The 22,972-nt window shown below is 33.5% G+C and overlaps 1 protein-coding gene across 5 annotated transcripts in view; it reads left to right on the plus strand.

Annotated features, from left to right (window-relative positions):
- Positions 1 to 22,972, plus strand: part of LOC132697375 (gastrula zinc finger protein XlCGF53.1) — a 343,567-nt gene that overhangs the window by 295,174 nt on the left and 25,421 nt on the right. For 4 of the 5 annotated variants that reach the window (XM_060662825.1, XM_060662826.1, XM_060662828.1 and 1 more), the window contains one exon: positions 21,364 to 21,411. The gene's annotated coding sequence lies outside the window, so the exon portion shown is untranslated. Of the gene's footprint in view, positions 1 to 18,935; positions 19,052 to 21,363; positions 21,412 to 22,972 lie in introns of those variants that run through there. The other variant, XM_060662830.1, reaches the window with a different exon arrangement.

Below are 22,972 nucleotides of genomic sequence, written 5' to 3' on the forward strand. Positions count from 1 at the left end.
TTGAACACACCTCGTATATTAATTTTTCTTGTTTCAAGATTATGATGCCTTGTATTCTTAGAAAAATTTTGTTTTCCTTGTTGCGCATATAGCACTTTATTTTCAATGTTGTTTTCTTTGAAATCGGTTTATTTGTTCAATATTTATATTAACCCAACAAGTAAAATAAAGTTTCAAAGTAAGGTTCGTTTTGTATTACTACTTTTTTTAAAGAAATTAAGAAGTCTTTTCCCAATTAACAATTTTTTGTTTTAGAGTTCATAGTCATTTTCAATAAAAGTACGTAATGTGTAACTTGAAACCAACACCAATCCTTGGTGCTGCAACATCTTATTCACTAGTTTGATTATTTTTGCACCATGTTTTTTTTTTGTGGTAGAACATGATCTGAGTAGATTACAGAGACACTCTTCCAAAATAATGAATGCTTTTGAAGATCCATAAAAATTTACTTGGAACATGATCCAAATCCAATCCAAACTGTTGCTCCTTTTGTACCAATTTTTTCATTAATTGTTAATGAAAGTCGCACTTGAACGTATTCTTAACAAAATTTATTAATATTAACATTTTGGCAAATATACTTAGCAACGAGCTAGGTCTATATTATCCATTTTATCATATGTTCTACTTATCTGTATACCTACAGGGGTAATTCTTGCTACGTTCAGCTTCTGGGGAAACTCTCCCTTTTGCAGCACGTATGCCAGTTCCTATATTATTAATTCTCAGTAGACCTTTATTTATTATTTTATCATTCCCTGGGGCATAGCAATTTCTTAAATCGTTGGTATTGAACTGATTTTTTCATCTGATTTTCTTACTGGTCCAAAGTTATCATTAACTACAATAGTTAATAGAAATAATTATAGGGGCAGGCTACTAAATAGGTCATTAAGTGAGTTTGCAATATTAGTGAAACCTCTCAACGCCCGAGGCAGACACCTGCATTAAAAGTTTTCTGTACAAAGTTCTAAGCCGAAGCGAAATACGTGCAGTAGTTAGAAGATGTCCGCAAGGTTGCCTTTATGAAAATTAAATGAGATGTGACTAAGGGAATTCGCAGATTAATCAGCTAAGATGAATTAAAGTAGGTTAAGCTACAAGGAATGCAATCGTTTCTTTCCTTTGCAAAATAATATGCGCGTATTTCGACATAAAACGCACATCGTTTGGGTCGATTAATAGCTTAAAAATCATTACCACGTTGATACCCGTTTGGTAAAATGCAGGATGAAGCCAATTTTATAAGCTTGCTAATTTGTCTACCGGATACAATGTTACAGGATTTTAATCTAAAGTGTAGGCAAATCCAATCAACGTTAATCGAATAAAGTAAGGTTGTCTGCAGCTTATATCCTTTGTAATTTAATTGACATTTAGCAAATCGGCACTTAACATTGCAGCGACCTGTCGAAATTTTGAACCGGTTAGTAGCTATTAATCGAGGAAACATCAGTTATTCATTCGCACAATTCGTAAGTAGGTTTCTCGAAGATTTGAAGAAGTTGTGTTGGCGTTGTTTTTTAATATTGATGCTGGTGTCTTAAATTAGTAGACGTAACTAATATCTACGATAGATGTTATAATCGGCAAGCACAAAGATCCGCACAGTTAAGGTTTCACTTTAAGAACACCATGATACGAAATCTCTATTTCCTAAACACATATCTTAATGTCCAAATAGATATATTGCATAATTTTCACAAATTTGCTTGCCAAAATAGTTTTGTTTAGTTAGATTACTTAATTAACTTCTTTTGATGCAAAATTTGCTCTAACATTAATATTATAAATAAAATGTATTCCAAATTTCATTGAAGTTTTTGTTATCTTTTGCATGACAACATTGATCATGAGTTTGCTCAACATATAGTAAGTAGTAAATAAAGCTGGAGATTCTATGGTAACAAATAACATGGACTATGTCACGATAAAAGGAAATAAGCGCCATTTGTATCTTTTTCTGTTTATAGAATTTTTTGTCACTGTGTTACAATTAAGCACATTTTTAATAACTTTTTGGATAGAGGTTTCTTGTCTAGCTATTTCCCTTCACAATCTGCGTTAGTACTTTACTATTTTTAATATTGCTCAGATTGTTTTCGATCCCTTTATTACGAGATTTAAGAAATAAATGTTTAGTTTTGTTTCCGCGTGAAGACAGTATCATAATTTAAGACGTCTATAGAAAACAGGCGCAAGCGACATAAAAACAAATTATAATACAAATCATATAAAAATATAATATAATACGGAAAATACGTAACCAACAATAACAACTAACAAATTTTTGTGTGTAAATTAATTTTTTCGGGGTAGCAGTTACCTGCAAATACCACCATTTTGAAGCTTACGCAGACATATCAACTTTGATGACCCTTATATTTACAAGTATCTTGTTTGTGTTTCCTTTTATCAATTAACAAAAAAGCCAGTAGTAAAATAATTAACACAAATTCCTAACTTTTAAATGTGTTAGTAATAATGTTTTCTTCCTTAAAATGGTAAAATATGTGACCTCAACGGATTCTAAAGTCACAAAACCGCTGCTTTCTATTTGAAGTTCGCTTCAATTTAAAAGGATATAACAAATACATTATGTATATACTTATTCGATTAAAATTTGTTTAATTGCTAGTCGTTATTCCTAGCTGTGCTTTTTATTAATCGTCCCATGACGGTTTCTCGAAGTAGGTAAAAGCAAGCAAATTCCGTTAATATCGCATCATAAACGCATTTTAATTGATGCCCTCCTAATGCATTTTGTTTGAAAATAAAATCCATAGAAAAACGTTAAAACACGCGCGCGACCGCTGATTTGCTAGCTATATGCAGCCATCCATAGGTTCTAACTATCATTAGAAAATTTTATTTATTTTGATCGTCGCGGGTACTCACTTCGAGATCATTAGCATCAGTCAATGTCTTTCGTGTCAAAATTAACTCCGTTAACTTTAATATTTGTTTTGTAGGTAAGAATCTCAGTAAACGTTTATCCGTTCAGTGTTAAATGGCGGTTCTGCTACGAAGTGAAAACCATATACGGAATTACCGATTAAGTAGGTAAACATTCGGTGTCAAATTAAAATAAAAAATTAATATTAATGTCGTAACGACTATGGATTCCGCAAAAATTTTGCTTTACCTAGTTAAAGATCAAATCAGCAGAACATTTTGGTTCGCTACTACGAAATTTCATATTAAAATGCTGTTTCCATCTCCTCACCGTTACATGTATTTTGTTCCAGTGTAATGGTGACACTAAAATTTAGTAAGAACTTGCTTTGTGAAGATACGCTAGATATTTGTGAACTTCTTGCCTATGTTGCACTTGATCATTAAGTACCTACCAATACTGAAAACAATTTAAACGTTACAAACAGAAGAAGACATTGTAAAACAATAAATAAATAAGATCTATCATTCGACAAAGATACGGTGATGTCGAAACAATTGTCATGTGAAAATATATAATTTCGTGAAAATCTGAACTTTCAATTCTTATTTATTTTGTTAATTATATATATTAAGTAAAAGCCACTTCAGTTCAATAGAAAACATTGTTATAATGATTAAGGAAATCATGAATTTTGTCATAAACTATGGAAAAGAAAATACGATATTTATTTTGTTCTTATTTTCTAAATTGCTTCAATTTCAGCATGAAAAAATAATATGCAGAGAGTTTTATTAAAAAGTGGTTTCCTAAGGAAAATATCAAAATCCGACGCTCTCTGGGAATAAATTGCGTTTTCATATTAGTTCACTGCTTTGAGTACACTGTGCACTGTACATTTGGTTTTTCAATTCAACATAATTTTTAGATTTTTAGAAAGAGTAGCTAAACAGTTTTAATACTTCGACGCTACGAACCCATGTAATTTGTTTTTTTTTCTACCAGTGGCACCCGTCAGCAATTTGTATGGCCAATTTTTTAAGAAAAAAAAAACGGCATGCCACTGACAGCGCTGCGACATTTAGCGCTTTCAATTTAATTATTGTAATAAAAGACGGCGCAGCTAATAAAAAAACCTAAGCGGCGACTTTTATGATGAACTGACTAGGCTTTCACCTATATTGCTACGAGGCTCTGTCTATGCTGACAGTACAGGAACTCATAAAACAACTATGTCATTTTTTTAAAACGTCCATTCAATGGCAGCTCTAATTGCAAATTCTGACTTTTGATCGATAAGACCTTGCGGCTTTCAACAAACAATATGGCCCCTGATAGATCGTCAATGTTTGGATACGGCGTTTTTACGGCAATATTTTCAACAAATATGTCGAAATCCTACTAAATAAGTTGTTTAAAAAAATAGCGACAAGTGCGGGGTTTATAGTATGCGGAACTACAGCACCCGCATCCGCATCAGTAATTAATACTACTAGGAATTTGACGTTTTTGTTCTTTAAGTCCTGTAGATACGATTCATGTCTACATGCATTCTTGTATGTAAATCGGTAAAAAACGTTAGTTTTCATGAACTTGAAAATGTAAAATGTAAAAGGTGGTTCTTAAAAGTCTAAATATAACTTCGAGATACTAGATATCGCAACAGGAAACGTATACGTAGAAAAAATATTCAACAAGCAGACAGAACGCTCATTCCTCATCGCAAGTCAGGTCTCGTTCTTAGTAATGGAATTATGGATTTTCTTTATACACCCACAAAACATATATTTAACACTTACGCTAAAAAGTATTGTTTACTGTATCAAAATTTAAAAAAAAAACAATTTTTATAAACAAAATTCCATCAAAATAAGCAAGAGCATTTTGCTCGAAAAAACTGCATGGTGTCTACCATAAAAAATTGCCTGTTAAAAAACATTTTTAAGAGCAAATGTTTTGAAAGTGTTAACTCACATGGAGCATTCTAATAGGAAGATGCCCTGAAAATATTTTTTCCAGGTGCACACTCAGGACTGCGGTTTTGTACACATGATTGTGGTTTATGTCCCAATTACCACATACATACATTTAATAGCATTAAAATATTTTACGATATTTACAAGATTTAAATCAGCTGCACTTTGCTTATTGACGATATGTTACTGTTATGTTATGTGACTGTGTGTGCACTGATGTCTGATGGTTTTTTGCGCGGGGCCTCTCTCTAACTTGTCATCTGGTTTTGACTGCCACAGAAAATTAAAAATTTGCTGGTGTCTGATCCAGTTTTACCTAGAAAACAAATCCTTATTATGAAATGAAATGAAATGAAAATCTTCACATTCACAAATTAAGTGTAGAATTTTTAAAACTACGAAAATGTTCCACAAAAAATCAATTATTACCAAAAAAAATAATATATTTGAGACGTTAGGCATGTGAAATTATTTGATAAATTTCTATCAGTCTGGCTATATATACAATAGAAATGAAACAGTTAAATCACCCAAAAAAAATTTTTGACACTGAAAATATCGACGGTCCAATACAATTGATAACAATATCTACCTAAGACTCTGCACTGCCTATTTTTTAAGCGTTTGCTACCGCTCCTGTAGCTCCATTTTTGATGAGGAATGTAACTAAATATACACACAATAAATTGTGTGTGTATTTAGTTACTTCCCTGAGGAGGTAGATGAATGAATGATAATGAAATACCCCAAATTTCCTAGAAGGCCTAGAATATTATTAAATAATGACAAATGACACTCTAAAATTGCAAGATCTTATTCAAAACATTTTTTAACTAGCCAATTAAGAAGTTGTCAATTGACGGACGATTGATCGGTCAATTGGCCACGGTCAATTATTAGTCCCAACACTAGTTGCGACTCAACTTGATTATGATAATTTTCCACTTTTTGAGGTAATAATTTTTGTAACTTTTTGACCAATAAAAATGCAATATCGTTTTCGCTAAGCGTGATGACAAACGAAAACGTCCCCATACTGATTTTTACTAGGATTTGTAGTTGGTAGTTTGGGGTATTTCTGTGCTTATTCTAGTAAAAATTCAACTTGCATCTTAATTGTCTTTTTATATTTCCTGTAATTCTTGTACACTGAACAATATTAGCCAATGTGCGAAAAACTATAGTATCTTGTAGCTATATGCTTTCGGCCGACAAAATGTGACGTATTTTTTCGAAAAATCGAAAAAACCACAAAAAATGCAGAACGCAGTTGACAATTTTCTCAAAAATATGTGGAGTCGTTTCTTAGATAATAAAAAAAAGTTATTCCTGAAAATTTTACCAGTCCGCATCTCACACTATTAGGGGTCATCATGTATACGACGTCATTCGATAAATTAAGCGAGCGTACTTATCTTTCTTTGTATCTTAATATTCTGACATACTTTTTTATGTCATCGGGTGACGGATTAGATATAATTACCAAAAAGTATTAGTGAAATGTCGATCGTATCCGGTTTAATGTGCCTACAGTTATAAACAAACTGATTAAACAGAAATAGAATGTATTTGCTTTCGAGGCAAACGAAAAATTGTCACAACTCGTTTGCAATTACTTGAACACATATATACAAGTATATATAAATTTCTTGTACCATGGGAAACACATGAAATCTAAGAATACTTTTTTACCAATATAATCGTATTATATCGTTTTGCTATACAACAAGAATCCATTATAAATTTCGTGGTAGTGCAGCTAATATTTCTCAGAAGATCTGACAAAAAAGTCTCAGGAATACTAGAAAGTACACGTTCCAAATTAAACGGTGTAAAATACCTTTAAACCGATAAAATTGATTTTATTATTCTCATGTTTTTCCGTCGTTTTACTCAATTTATTTACTTTTTGCAGGCGTTAATTTATTGCCTGTGACTAAGTGGTTTATGGCAAGAATTTTTTCGCAACAAACTATGGCAGACTGCAGTTTTAAGTGCTAAAAAAGGCATCTGGAAGCAGAACAGTCGATTATGATTGTACGTTTAAAAGTTTTTTTTAAAACAGTAAAAATTGGATGAAAAAACCAGAAAGTAACTTTAAGATTACCATAAAATAGTGAATATTACTAAATAGCAACGCAAAGATTTTGTTACAGAAAATAACTACCAAATACCTAATATGGTAAGATAGGAGCACAGGTGTTTATAGAAGGTTTATAGAAAAAGAAATTTAACGAATGAAAGACGTTGAATGAAAAAATGAAGTTTAAAACTACTAACCAAATCATCCAGAAAAATACAAGAGCCGTGAGGCTGAATTTTTGTAATATAAACATATTATAAATTATTATATTAAATTAAATACTATAAATTAAATTATAACAAAATCAAAATATCCACAACTTGCCTAATCGAGTTCCATAATTTAAAGCAATTAAACAAGGATTTTCAGATCAAGAAATATTTGTACTATTTCAAAAATTGCAGTAGACATATAATTTAATTTAATATTACATATCTACTTAGAATAATATTCTATGAAACTATAAACTATGAAACATAGTATAATATACGAATTCTGTCGGACTTAAAATATCGTCATTTAAATGGTAAATGGTCAGCTCCCTCACATAACTTAAATAATCTTAACTGACAACTTTGTAAAAGTCTGCAACACAAAGTTTCCTTAGAGTCTAATCCACGTTTTTCTCTGTTCTGTCTGTTTCCTCTGCAAACTTTTTTAAAGCTCTCAAATTTGCGTCAATATAAGTTTGAACCGTTCACATTAAACACCACAATATAAACATCACAAGGAATGATTCAAATAAGGGAGATATCAAAATATACGAATACCTATTTTAATACATAAAATACGCTTTTTTCAATTCCCTAATAATGTTAGTTTTGAGATTTATTCTGACCTTGCAATTAAACGGCAAAATTCCCGCAAAATACTTAATATAGCCGTTACTCTTATATCATCCCCCAGGGAGTAATACTCTGTAATTAACGTCACCGATCAAAGAAAATTAAAGGCTCCCAGTATATAACTATATCCAACCGTCAATGTTCTCGCGTAGTGAATCCTATATAATATGCGTCCTGCGCAAGGAAATACAGCACCAAAGACCCAGATGAAAGACAATGCGAAACTTAAGGTAATTAACTTATTTGTTAATTTAATTGTGCATGTCTTTCCTTTTTTATGTGATGTTTGAATAAGTTCCTTCTCTTCTAAGCAAAACCTACATGCGCTGTCGTCGTCAGTTCTCATAATATAGAGGTGTCTTCTTACAAGTCAGTGTCGTGTCAGGCCTTCAGCTTTCACTGTTAATCGAATAGGAGGAAGCAGCAGCTTACCATATTCAGATATTTTTAACCAATTTGAAACAATAATAATGTCAATTTGTCAAAGAAACTTCCACAGGCTACTGTAATGCTTTTTACAAAACTTCTGGATTCCACCTGCGTCGGTTTTTGCTTAGTCGAAATTGCTGACGTTTCGCCAATCATCCTGACTGAATCCCAAATTGTTGACAGGTAGAGACCTGAGTCGCGATTAAGATTGTTAGGTTGTTTATAGATTTCTATAGACTCTAGAATTTTTCGTTGGTAGAAGAACTAATTACATGCAAGAATTTTAGTTTTATCAAATAAAATTTTATGCCCGGTTTCATGAGTGTGTTCGGCAACAACTGATGATGTCTTAGTCGTAAGGCTCTTTCGTGTTCTTTGAGCCTAGTTGATATTTTTCGTCCGGTCTCTCCAATGTATTCTTTGCCGCATATGCATGGCATGGAGGAATGCTGTAAACTCCTGGCGTCTCAAATGGAATTTTGTCTTTGACAGAGATGTTGAGAGATTTTTGGACAAGTGGTAAATCTGGTTTTGACGTTATACTTCTTTAGAACTTTTGATATATATATATATATATATATATATATATATATATATATATATATATATATATATATATGTATATATATATATATATATATATATATATATATATATATATATATATATATATATATATATATATATATATATATATATATATATATATATATAGTGATGTTTTGAATGTAAGGAAGGACCACAGTGGCAAGTGTAGGATTGCTTTCGGTCTCATTGCTATTGGAAGGTTGTGGTGAAGTGTATTTTTTCATGGAACGTTGTTTTAAACCTGTTTTCAGTGACTCGGACTGAGATAGTTTTGCGGTTCTGTAAACAAGACAATTGATAACCGATGATTTTTGGGCCGGATGGTGATGTGACCATGTTTTCTGTAAGCACAATGACCCAATGTTAGGTCTGATTTTCTATTGATAAGAATATCTAAGAATGGCAAGTTATTATTAGCTTCCAACTCAAAACGTATGTTAGGGTGTATCGAGTTTAAATATCTAAGAAAATCTACTAGGGTTTCTTGACCATGGGGCCATACATTTGTTATTTGGCCTCATGGTCGAGAAACCCTAGTAGATTTTCTTAGACATTTAAACTCGATACACCCTAACATCGTCAGCAATTTCGACTAAGCAAAAACCAAGGCAGGAGGAATCCAGAAGTTTTGTAAAAAGCAATAATAGTGTCGTAATAATCTAATTTGAGGTCCTGTTTTAACATTATATATATATTTTTGCGCACTTACAAAGTTATATTGCAGTTAAGTTGGGACGTAACAGTTTAATTATTCCATAATTTTTAAAATGTTTTTATCATGCAAACAACAATATAACCGAAAAACTCGACGCCCACATTTTGGAATTATTTCCTCAATGTACTTAAAATTTAATGTACTTAAACAGCAGTTACTATCATTTCCTCGCGTTGTATTTCATACATATACATTATCAGTTTTGACCAATACCATCTGAAATGTCCACTTTTTAACTAGAGATTTAAGAAAAGTTCGTTGTAACAAATGTTTCAATACCAACAATAACAACCAACAATAAAATGACGCAATAAAATTATAAATAATTCTACAGATTTATGTATGAAAGTCCACTTATTATACTAATATTATTGCGGGTGGATTATGGACACGACTTTGAGACAAATAATGTATGGTAATAGTCAATTATTTGTAAGGTCATTGTAATTAAAAACGCAAAGCTTTTTGGTAAGCTCTCTCGCAACGAATATTCTGTATTCCTCGATAGCCAATCAAGATAAAGTCGGGCTACTTTCAAATAGCCGCCTCGGCTGACAGTTTCTTGTAACGTTTTCCGTTGTAAACGTATTTTAACTTCCTATGACAGTAGACAACGGAGGCAAGTGAGTTGTCGTGCGATTCGCCTTATGAATATTAATTGATTTCGGAACATAAGTAAACGTTCGAATATCCTATTGAGAAGAGTTCCCGTGTGCATTCTGGCGACTGGAATAACAATTAGATGGTGCAGGTGTTCCTTGGACCTATTAAGTCAATTTTTTGTGTCATTTCACTTAGATAATCGTGATACGTAGCTTCTATTTGGCTAGAGCTTCGGCTCATTATAAAACGAGTGGCGATAAACTTGAACCCCGAGCTTATGAAAGACAGAACGTTGAAATTTATTACATACTTGACCTGTGGCCGGAAAATCGAAATGGTTATTTTAGTTGAACAGATTATAAGTATATGTGATTGCATTTTAGTCGTAAAGTTTAAAGCAAAAGTTTCGCCTATGACTGTAATGTTTCTTGAACTTTAACTTTTTAGATGGAATTTTAATAAGGAATATTTCAAAGCGATCTGGTGTAGCTCAGAACATAGAATTTAATAAAACGGTTTTTTGTGGTTAATTAAAATATTGGATACATACGCGGAAACGTAGATACGTGTTTAATTAAGTGAAATGCCTCGTTACTGGTAATTGCATAATTCTGCGGACAGACGCACACTCCTACACGTAATAATCTACGGGATAAGTAATTTATTGGGTATGGAATACTTAATCCAATCGCATATTGACAAATATGGGATTCTTGATAGATAGCAGTCTATCGTGTCCAAATCACTGTAATAATGTAAAAATTTATAGAATATAATATCTCTAACTCTATCAAAGTTTTAACTTGGAGCGGAAAATCGAGGAAAAGTGTTGTTGCGTGACTTGCTGTTATTTTTCTTTCCGGTAAATAAGGTTGCTACAGATAATCGTCTTAACTGCGGATTCATTTCTAAATCTTACCATTACAAGGCATAATGTCCATATTTCAAAAGGTCTGCCATTCGTAAATGCATATTCATGGCGGACAATTTTCTCGACGGCTAAACAGGATCGATGGATTTTACATCATCGAAACAGTTATGCAAATTTACAACGAACCTGAAGGTTATTTTGCAAATCCAATCCGCGTATAACGTTGCCTTTTCATAGTCACCGGTTGAGCTATATTTAGAAAAAAATCTGACCGAGTGGGAGTGCTACGCGCACAAATCTCAGTTCTGCATTGCACCGGATTCGAAATTAAATCGTTTTTCAAGAACTATATTTCAAAGCCGGATAGTCAAGAAACAACAGTGAAATAAACGTTGAAGCCGCAATTGCCGTTAATTATTTGTTGTCAAATGGTCGCGAAACGAGCATTACAGCATCTGGTGCAAAATTCTTTTTGATAAGCATTATACCAAACAATTAAAGAAAAAGTCTTTCATCTGAGAAAGTCTGTTAGGATAAGTGAAGTCATACTTTTTTGTCATAAATTTGAACATTTTGCGTGGTTATTTGTGCTTTAGTCAAATGATCTGGGCTTGTGTAATAATAGGGTTGTATGTAGGTTGTAATACGATTTTCTCGAAAATAAAATGCTCACAGTATACATTCCGGGTGAATATGCCGATCTACGGTCTAGAAAACGGGGAACGTTTGCAACAATGAAGTCAGAACACTGTTTCCTATCACAGGCTTAGTAAACGTCTCCAACACCTAACGTGCAATAATTGCATCATGAAAACTCTATTCTAAATGTCTATCATAATCTTTAATTTTTAATGGAAAATAGGATGTTTTAACAATTCTGAAAAACAGTACATTAAGTAACCGTGTAAAAAGTGCTACCCACTGCCCTGGTAACATTTGAATGGAAGCCAAACCCAAATGTGTTCTTTTTGATGTAAAATCTACAGTTGTCGCGTAACTAGCCCGAACTAGATTATTAATCATTTAAAATTTAAGAGTCTTCATGTTTTTCCCATTTTTCCAAAAAAAAAAACAACAAGTATAAATGACTGTTTTTTTCGCAATTTGTGAAGTTTTTGGGTGGAGAAAATTTCAACAAAATCAAATATTGATATTTTTCAACTTGGTATAGCCAAATTAAGGAATAACCGGGTTTTTCCTTGTAATTTGCAATCTTTGGTCAGCTTGGCAACTGAAAAACAAGTACAGCAGTATTAAAAAGATTTCACATACTCAGTCGTCACTTACACAATGAACTTATTTGTAATTCTGTCCGTTGATCGTCAGTCATAGAGAAGACATTTTCGTGCGACGTATGGGGTCACTTTATAGATAAAGGTCAGACAACTTGTTTTTTTAATTCAAAGCTATTCAGTTGTTGGTACGTATGCAATAAACCCATCGTGAAACACGACGTATGTTAATGATCTTAACTTTCGGTGATCAAAGTATGCCATATCTAATTGTGAAGCCAAATCGTTCTTTTCATTATATATTATTCTTTCAATCCAAATGATTCATCGCGCATTCTATTCTGAAACCTCACTGAATTCATCGGTCAATATCGAAGCCACATGACTTAACCTTTTAAAGTATCCACTAACAATATGTATATGCCTAAAAGCATATAGGCTAAACAAGCGGGCTACGATAGGATCTCTCGATTTCGCTTAAGTAGAACATGCAACAAAGGACTCGTTAGGACTTTATTTCATCAGCAATCCTACACGAAAAGCGGCACCGTACCACAATCAGGTGCTACTACTTAACTTCTTAAATTACGCAAGGGTAATTCAATCGACTGCGACCCATCAAGCGATACAGGTGTAAGCCGTCAATAAAATATGCTCCAATTCCCGCTTTTAGCTTTATCTAAGTCGTATCAGTCACCGTCGAGACTGATACACAGTGGCGTTGCCCCTGTGATACGTTTGTTTATCAAAGGTGCAATTAGCACCTAATTTATACAGCCTCGTCGAGAGGTGATACGAGAATGACCATGGCTAAACAAATGCGTCGCAAACTACGTAATTATGATTGAGCCTGAATTCTAATTTATACCTGACCATTGAAGTACTTTCGTAATAAATATCAAAAAGTCTTTTTGCCGTTTAATATGAATGCCAACAACACTGGTTGTCAGTTCATCTAACCGTTTTCACTTTTGCTGTCGCATTTTTTCTGCACATTTTCAAAGTACGCGCATTACGTTTCAGAAGGAATGTGTGTGAATGTTATGCGAATGGGCAGATTATCATTCCAGCCTGTGAAAAACTCTCATAGCCATTTGACGTGTGAAAATTTTACCGTATGGTTTGGGTGAAGGGAAAGGAATTGAAAATTTAAGGAAAACTTCGGCTGCGTTAATCTACAGTGGGGTGTTGTCCGATAGGAAAGTACGTCATAAACGGTTGTCTCCAAATATTGACAAATTATAGAAAATTAAAGGTTTTACTTACTATGTGAGAACCACATTATAGTTATCGGTGGGCTTTTAGGGTATGCAATTCATTCCAATTACAGATTCTTTGTTAATGTATACTCGGTTACGGAAACGGGAGGTTCCCTAATCTGGTTTTTACTTTTTGTTTTTAATGACTTTATAAGACATTCTTGAGTAAATAACTATTTTTCTACTGGCACCGTATTTTGGTTATTTGAAGTACACCTCAGGGGAATGCATTACAACTATACCACTATCCTCGATCTAGATGCGGTGCCAGTCGAAATTATGTGAGCTTCAGCTAGAAGACGGCGCCTATAGTGGTAATTTTAGAAATCTCTAGTAAGAAAACGAATTTCTGACTCTATCAGGGGTTCCGACAAACGTTCAAATGTTTCTCTCTACATATTGTTAATTAATATTAGAATTCATTACAACCGATTATACAATAATTTTTGTTTACTCATTTGCGTGACCGAACAGGGTATACTGGTATCACATCGTAGTTTTAACATTTTACATTATTAATTGTTATATTCTATTTTTTTTAGTATAATTAATAATAAGTAGTGGTCTAATAAAATAATAATTTAGCATTGCCTCTTCCACCGATTACTGTCTGTATTGGATCATTTTATAGTGAATTATTGTGCTCATATCAGCCTATATCATTTACTTTTTTTGAGCGCTCTCTGTGTATATTGATTTGCAGTTTCTTAAATTCGATTCGATGAATACTGTATTTTGGTTCTATTGGTCTATCAGACTCAAGTTTTCAACAGAGAATGTCAGAAATTTCCAATTTTTGAGATTCAAACAAATCTGTGCAACGTAATTGTTAGTTTTTTACTTTCAATTACTGCAATTTTTTTTACCAATTTTTGATTGAATATTTCCACAAGTTAGTGGCAATATACACATCGTATTTTTTGTATATAATTTAGAATTTGCAATGTGCCAATATTTTAATAAATCCGGGAAGATTAATATAACACTGCTCTAGATTTTTTATTATCCTCGAGTTAATCCTTACTGTAGATTTTACGTTTACTAGAAACAACCAAATGAAAAATGTTTTGCACGTGATAAAACCCAAAAAATTGAATTGAATCAAAGTTTTTAGTTATTGCGGAAATCACAAAAGATAATCGACACGCCACTGTACACAAGTACCGGATTCACGCATTAAAAATGATGTTATGCTAGAAACGTGCTAGGGTACATTTAGAAGGCTGTTCGCGCGAGAAAATAGAAAACGATTCGGAGTTGTGCATTTGAAACAGGTACCGAGTATCAGAGTACATTTAAATTGAATGTATCTACTGTATAATGGGCTGCCACAATAAAAACTAAACCGATTTAATTTATTAACTGCCGCAACGTGACGACTTTATATCACTCCTCGTTTTACCGTTTATTGGAAAACATTTCGTAATCGCTTAATTTACTGTAATTTCGGATTATTATTTCTATTTAGTAAAAATTTGTATAATTATTGCGTTCGATTTCATGGTTAGGCAATTCGTTCTAAACATACTGCGAGTTCGTAAGTAAATATTAGCTTTAATAAATAAGCCCAGTGAATCATTGATATGTTTTATTTATTTAAAAAAAATATTAAAGTAATTAACATACAATAAAATTACAAAAAATACAAAAAACATCAGTTATTCAAAGATCCAATTATCAAGTAATAAACATTACACAAGTAGCTTTTCATTTCGAACCCGGAACTCTCATTCAAGGATTTAATTGGAGTTACTCTTCAATATAAAGTTAAACTTCAAATTAACCAAAACCCTACCTTGTAGTTTTACATTTCACTTACTTTATACTCCGCCAAATAACTAATAGTAGCATAAAATGTTAGTGAAAGGAAGATTTGATTTGTGGCTCTCAGTCATTCGTTTCTGGAAAACTTGATTTCTATAGCAATATTTTGATGAACGAAATTTGCTGAATTGGGGTCAGTTTTCACCATAAACATTTAAAAGCAATTGAATTCCTTTGTCCCCCTCAAATAACGACCAATTAAAAAACACTATTCTAAATAAAAGAACTTAGTACTTGATGTTCAATAAAATGAATTCTTTACTATTCGATTCTTCAAAGTAAACGATATTTCTCATTCACATATGAACAAAATGAACGCGAATCCGAATTAACAAAAAAAGCTAACAGACGAGTAATATGACATGTCTCCACCTATTAATTTGCAGTTTGCACAGGTTTCAAATTGGTAAAAAACCCATGTAGCTAAACGATAAGATAGTGGCCCTACTACGGTAAAAAGTGATGCGCCGCAGGTGATATTTTTCGTTGAGGTGTGGACCTTTTGCGCATGCGTCACCCTCCAACTGACTGAGTTGCCACATTGCCGTAATTTTTCTGAAAAAATTGACTAATTTTTATAAGAATGCAAAATCAGTCTCTGAAATTGGCAAGCTAGGTAGTTCCTACTGTCAGAGAATACAACCCTAACTTACTATTATTGAGAAATCTTCTTGTAGACAATAAATATCCTATCAGGTTAATTAATAAACTTTTATTCTGTGAGGCCTACACTAAAGGACCCTCGCCCCCCACGTCATGTGCAGGAGTATCGGCCGACCAATTTAGAAGTTAAATTTGGCAAACTCATGTATATTAACAAATTGACGCCATCACTGATCCGGCTCTTTCAAGCTTCAAATATTAAGATCGCAAATTATAATGTTAGGACGCTCAGATCATTCTATTCTTTACATAGGGCAAACATCTCAAATTTAAAAAAAAGAATTACAGCACATAAAAGTGACTGTAAACATAAGCCCAAGATTACTAGCCTCAGTTGTCATGTGAATGACCATGACCACCAAGTGACATACAACAATTCCTAGATACGGAAAAAAATGCCTATAAACGTAGGTTCCTAGAAATGTGCTATATTCATCAGTGTACCAACTGTATTAACCATAAAAGAGATGTATTGAGCAGTATTTATCCTTATTTATTACATCAAACATTTATTAAAAAAACTGAAACTCCCAGACTGCTATTGAAGAAAAGTCCTGTAGTGTTGGTTTAGGTGTGAAATTTTGTGGGTCTGTGATCTAGTCGAATACTTTTTGCACCGTGGTGGTTTTTCACGTAAGTTCGATGTTAATAGTCGCTGGTGGGTTTTTTTTGCCTTGGTTTTGTAAAGTGGTGATTCTTTGGTCTGTCAAGTTTTCTTTATATGTGTGTGACCATTTTCCCAACTGTCAAGATGTCTTTTTTTTCTTTTTAAATGCCGTTGAGCGGATTATCTCCGGCAGAATCCAATTGAGTTGCATTATTGTTGTGTCTTTGTCATTTCCGGTTATTTTACATATTAATTTGTTAGTTGCCTAGGCATAAGTTTCCTTTGTTTTACTATTTTAATCTGTGCAGCCTTTACTAATGGCTAACACGTGGTTCTCTATTTGTTAGAGTTTAATTGATGGCAAATTGTTGTATGTATTGACGTGTGTTTTTCTTGTTTTTGTTTTAGAGTGTTTCCCTTTTACATTTCAGTGTCCTGAGGAATCCTGAACACTTGGGTGAAAGCTTGACTTAACAATAAAAAGCCACTATTCAATGAGCATTTACATCTTTTATTGCTCCCTCTATATATATATATATATATATATATATATATATATATATATATATATATATATATATATATATATATATATATATATATATATATATATATATATATATATATATATATATATATATATATTCTCACGTATTGATTCACGGATGGAAAAATGTGATGACACTATATTCCGGGATATCATCGGTTCGCTCGTTGAACTCCGACTGGAATCCTGCATCCGACTGGAATCCTGCAAATCTTGCATCCGACTGGAATCCTGCAAATCTTGCATCCGACTGGAATCCTGCAGACGTTTCGCCAAAATCTCACTTGGCATCTTCAATGCTCGCGCTCCGAAAACACTTCGAACACTGGGAGGTTATCGGCGGTGCGTGCGGTATTTATACTCTGCGCCGGAGATGGTAACGGTGCTGCTTGTGCGTGGGGGGAGGTGGCTCCGCCCCCTGAATTGTCGCGTTGTTAATTTCGCCCGATCGTAGTTGCGATGTTCCCGTTGGCTGCTGCGCATCACTCTGCTGTTTGATTATCGTTCTCCACGTGTTGGATAAATGCAGAGCGTCGTCTCTCGTATTGAGGTGTCCGGACTTTTCTATTTCGATGGCCTCTCGTATAATCCTAGTCCTAAAATCAGGAATATTAGCTATTTGTTTGCAAGTGCCGAAATCAATTTTATGGCCTGTCTGATGTTGGTGCTGAAACAAAGCAGATGTTGTTTGTTTGTTTCTTATGGCTAAACGATGTTCCTCGAGCCTGGCTGAAATCCTTCTGTTGGTCTGTCCCACATACGTCAGGCTGCACGATCCGCATGCTACACTGTATACTCCTTGGTTTTCCAGAGTAATTTTTTGTTTTGGGTTTCTTAGTATTGCTCCGATGGTATGGTCAGGTTTGTATGCCGTTGATATGTCGTGTTTCCGTAATATTCGGCCGATTTTGTCAGTAACCCCCTTGATGTATGGCAGGACAGCGATCGATCTTCGTTGGGTCTCGTCCTGCACTCTCTGCTGCGGCTGTTGTTGTTTACCGATTGCCTTGCTGATGGTGCGCCTTTGGTATCCGTTTTGTTGAAGACAGGTACTAATTTTCTTCAGTTCTTTATCTCTGTTCCTCTCGTTTGTGAGCCTGAAGGACCGAGCAATTAATGTATTTGCCACTGCCTGTATCTGTGATGGGTGGTGATGAGATTTAGCGTTCAGATATCTATTAGTGTGTGTTGGTTTTCTATAGACAGTGTGTTCCAAGTGTCCATCTTCGGTCCTTGTGATGTGCACATCTAAAAAGGGCAGACTGTTATCCTCTTCAAGTTCTATTGTAAATTGAATCCTTGGGTGAATGGAATTCAGATGATCTAGGAATTTCAAAAGCTCCTCCTTGCCAAAAGGCCATACAACAAATACGTCATCAACGTATCTTGTCCATAGTTTTGGCTTCAGATTTGCCTTCTCTATTGCTGCAAAGATCCATAAGGACGGGGTTCCCCTGCGTCCAATCGTAAGCGCCTTTAACTCACCATTATGCAAGCTGGAAAAACATCTGGCCAGTGCACTTCAGCCTATAGTGCAAAACTTAACTTTGGCATAGACAATAAAAAAAAATCTTCTAATTGGTAACCGGTACTTCTTAGTAGAATAAACAGCGCAATCACAAAATGGCGGAATTCCGTTCCGACAATAACAGGCTGCGTAGAATAAACAAACAAAGCTAAGCGCTTGCGTTTGCAAAAATCGACGTAATGACATTGTCGTGTTCGTGACCATTATCACGCCAGTCACAGAGCTCGACTGGAACATGCAATACGTTCCTCATTATTAATATTAAGAATTACTTAATAGCGCGTGTGATCGTAGCGTGCTGTGGATAAATGACTACGAATGGCCGATCGCGATCATCGCTCATCAAATTGCACCTAGTCATTTGGTTTGGAGACGAAAAATGGTCATTAGCAATTTGAATAATTATTTTAATTAATTATTAATTTAGTAATAACTTGATAACTTTTCGATCAGGGCAATTAAACCAGAGATTAAACCGCGAGCAACCTTGCGATGATTCGTAATTAATGAGTTGCCATTGCAATTTTCCCATTGGTGTAACAGATTGCACCAGTATTTAGATGTCCTCTGGAACTCCTGAGCATTATCTCTGTCAAATCATTGCTGTGCTGTCTTTGACTTCGACTCACTAGATAAGAAGGTGAATTTATGGGGAGTGTTTCAACGGCAGATCTGAGTTACACTGGGCATCTGAATCTTTAAGAAAAGATATCTATATAGCAAACTATCCGACACACATAAGGTGCTGCTTACGTTGCGGCACCGAAAGGAACAGTTTAAAAGATCTTATTACATTTGCTTCCGTTGCTTATAAAATAAAATGATTTTCTTTCATCCCCGGAGATGCTGCCATCTAATTGCAAAAGGGCTCCGCTGCGATAAAAACCTTTTGATGTGGTCGTGTTATGCGATTTTTGTTTGCTATAATGTTTATTTTATATTGAATTCGTTTGAATTTTTATTGTAGGTAATTTAAGTAATACATAAAATGATTTTAAAACTTCACAGCGAACCAATTCGCGCCTAGTAAAAGCAGGACATCTTTAAAAAATTTCCTTCGCATGTGCCCCGCAATTCGCAACACCTGTACAATTTGCCTATTAACTAAAAATTGCGAGATGAAGACGGAGTACCTAATTGCTTATTAAATCTTCCTTCCATCAGTTAAGAAATAGCCTCTATGTTTATTTTTAAATTAAAAGGAAATTTTGCAATATTAGACTAAATATTTTTTGTCATTGTTTGACAATCAAGATTCTGTTTCGATCGTTGCTTGTCGTCTCAATGGCTTAAACTGGTCTGATAATTCACCATTTTCAACATCATTTGCCAATTGCCAAATTTCAATTTCTATTTTTCTGTTAGCATTATTCTTAGATCATTTACAACTACAACTAGATTGTCACAAATAAAACGAGCATCCTAAAAATAGAAAAATGAACTATAAATAGCTACATTTCAAAACTGATCTTGGAGTAATTGGTGATGTTTCGGAAGCAATTAAAAAATTCAAGATAATTTTTCTTTTTTCAAAATTAATAAATGAGTAATTTTAAACCTAGGAACAAGCATTGGGTGATCATTTTATTATTATTTATGTATGTTATTCTTTACCGCGATTGGACAAAATAACAATACAGGAAATATATAAGTTTGTAACACAAACAAACATTTGATAAAGAAACGGTGTTGTCGAAACAATTGTCATGTGAAAATATATAATTTCGTGAAAATCTGAACTTTTAGTTCTTATTCATTTATTTTTTTAACACAAACTAACTTAATGTTTGAAGATCATTTCAAGCAAACATTTTATTATAACTGCGTATAATTCATTTAGTCGTATTACTAACGTCATCTACTACTATAAACAACAGATTTTAATTTAGCTTTTCTACTGGCTCATGTATCATGGCAAATTTTACTTTTCCGGGAGTTTCGAAAAATCATTCATTTATGAGAGTCAGATTAAAAACCGAATGATGTACGTACTACGTACGTACGTAGTAAATAAAAACACAGTTTCTTCTCATTGTCAAATAAACTGTTAAAATTTCAGAAAAGAAAATAGTGAATCCCATATGTGATCCCTAAAAGATTCAATTTTCAATTCAATTTAATTTTCAAAATAAAATTTTATGACGATCAGGATAGGATATGGATCAAGTTTCCGTAACCTGACTTCGGCTGGTATGCGCGTTTTTGTCTAAAACATGACAAACGACATATAAATTGTAACAAATTACACATCGAAACATAAATCGCCGTTCGTTGTAGAAAATTCAGACATCTGTCTCCATATTAGAACCACTCGAGCTTGTTATTTTGATTTAAGTTTTGAAGTCGGTTTAATTTCCTAAATTACCAACCGGCGTATGAGGCGGGGAAATGAAATTATAGACATAGCCAACCGCCGTTTAACTATTTTTGTTTTAATACCTGTTTCGATCGTTTTAGTTGACATGCAAGTGATATGTTTGCTTGCTGCTTAAAATCACGTCGTTAATTTGATTTTAGCGCTGCGTTTAGATAACCGTTAGAATACATTATATACTGCAGTTCCCTGAGGAATTATTAGAAATTTACGATATAAGGCTCATCCAATTGCTTTTGAAAATTGTATCAAAAAAATAATCAACACCTAAGAGAACGTATGATGCTCACAATTGAATAACCAAAATTTGTTCTTTTCAGACCCGTCGTTACCCCATCCGTGTCGCCCGTCAACAAATTTCCCGAAAGGTAAGGCAGATATTTCTATTTTAGAATCGAGTAGATCTTAATAATTACTGCTTTAACTCGAGTTAAATGTATGTACTGGCATTTAGTACTTCAACAACTCGTCTCTATTATTTTATTTCTTCCTTGTTATGGGATATTTAGAAAGAAAATAAAACCACTCAATGTCAAACGGTTTACAATTCAGGAAATTGCTTATTGCCAACAAAAGATAAATCGTTTAAAATTGTGTATTTAGTCTAATAACTTTAAAGTCCGCTTATGAACTCACTCAACAACACAAAAATATTGTTACAAGTACTTACAAGAAAATAATTGTTTTTTTACCACTCAGTTAAAGTTATTGTTCCGTCAGTTTCGAGAATAGTTTTGAGGATTGACAATTCCAGGGCAGTTTGCCAAATAACCAGCACCTTTAATATTTTTTTAATATTCATTTGACGATCGTCTTTGTTATATACAACGAAATAATTAATTCAGCATGCAGAATACTTACATATCATCACGAGAACAATAGAAAATGGCTAACATCGTACTATCCGGTTTCTTGCGATTTCAATCGCTTTTATAACCACTTACAAATCACCTGTATGATAAATGCAGAGAAAAATTATTTATCGCTGATGTGTTCAAAATTTACCGACCAATTACATATTCAAAGCTGAAAGACAAACAGAGAGATGCAAACAAACAAATTTTATACTTAAAATTTTTAGATAACACCAACTTTATCTGTTTATCTTTGTGTTATATTTATATTCCGATATTTTCCTTGTAAGCCATAGCTATTGCTTGGCAGGTAGTTGTATCGTAACACCAAAAATTGAAAACAAATTATGATTATAAAATTGATTTTTACGTGGCCCCAAAAGTAGGCGAAAACCTTGCCCAAGACACAATATATATCTATTTCGACCATGCCCAGAGCTATTCTTAAAACCTTGAAGTACTCCAACGTTAACTGTATACGACGTTTGGAGGTAAAAATTTGATTGATCTTGCGTTATTATTCAAAACAAACGAAATGAAATCACTGCTACGTTATAGATTTTATTATTATTATGCGAGAGTATATTGGGTATTTTTGGTCTTAAATGTAGCTGGCATAGGAGGTAGTAATATTGATTTAGACGCGTTTACGTACAGCCCGGTTGTAGGGTTAGTGCTGCATTCATGATAAAAATTAGGGTCAGAGCTCAGAGTTATTGATTATATTTTTTGTGTTTCTTGAACTATATCTTTTTTTACGGAATTGTATAAAGAATTTAAAAAATCAGTGCTTTCATATGTAATTTTATAAACACCTTGACAATATTATTTAAGTAATGGATCCCAACTGCATACTAATAGTGAAATATATATTTGTTTTTCATTTTCGTTTGAGTTTTAGGAATAGTATATAACATCTGAGAGTCGAGGCTAGGAGGATATTAAGGATATCGTTAGGAATGGTAAGGATTTATATTTGAAAGCAGTGAAGGCAGTTTATACTGGGTTGAAAGTAGTAGTAAACTCAAAAGTGAAAAGAAACCACCTTGTCCTTCTCAAAGCCAATTTTTTTTAT

Source organism: Cylas formicarius, unplaced genomic scaffold, assembly GCF_029955315.1.
Source record: "Cylas formicarius isolate icCylForm1 unplaced genomic scaffold, icCylForm1.1 PGA_scaffold_1__22_contigs__length_36826433, whole genome shotgun sequence".
Classification (NCBI taxonomy): Eukaryota; Metazoa; Arthropoda; class Insecta; order Coleoptera; family Brentidae; genus Cylas; species Cylas formicarius.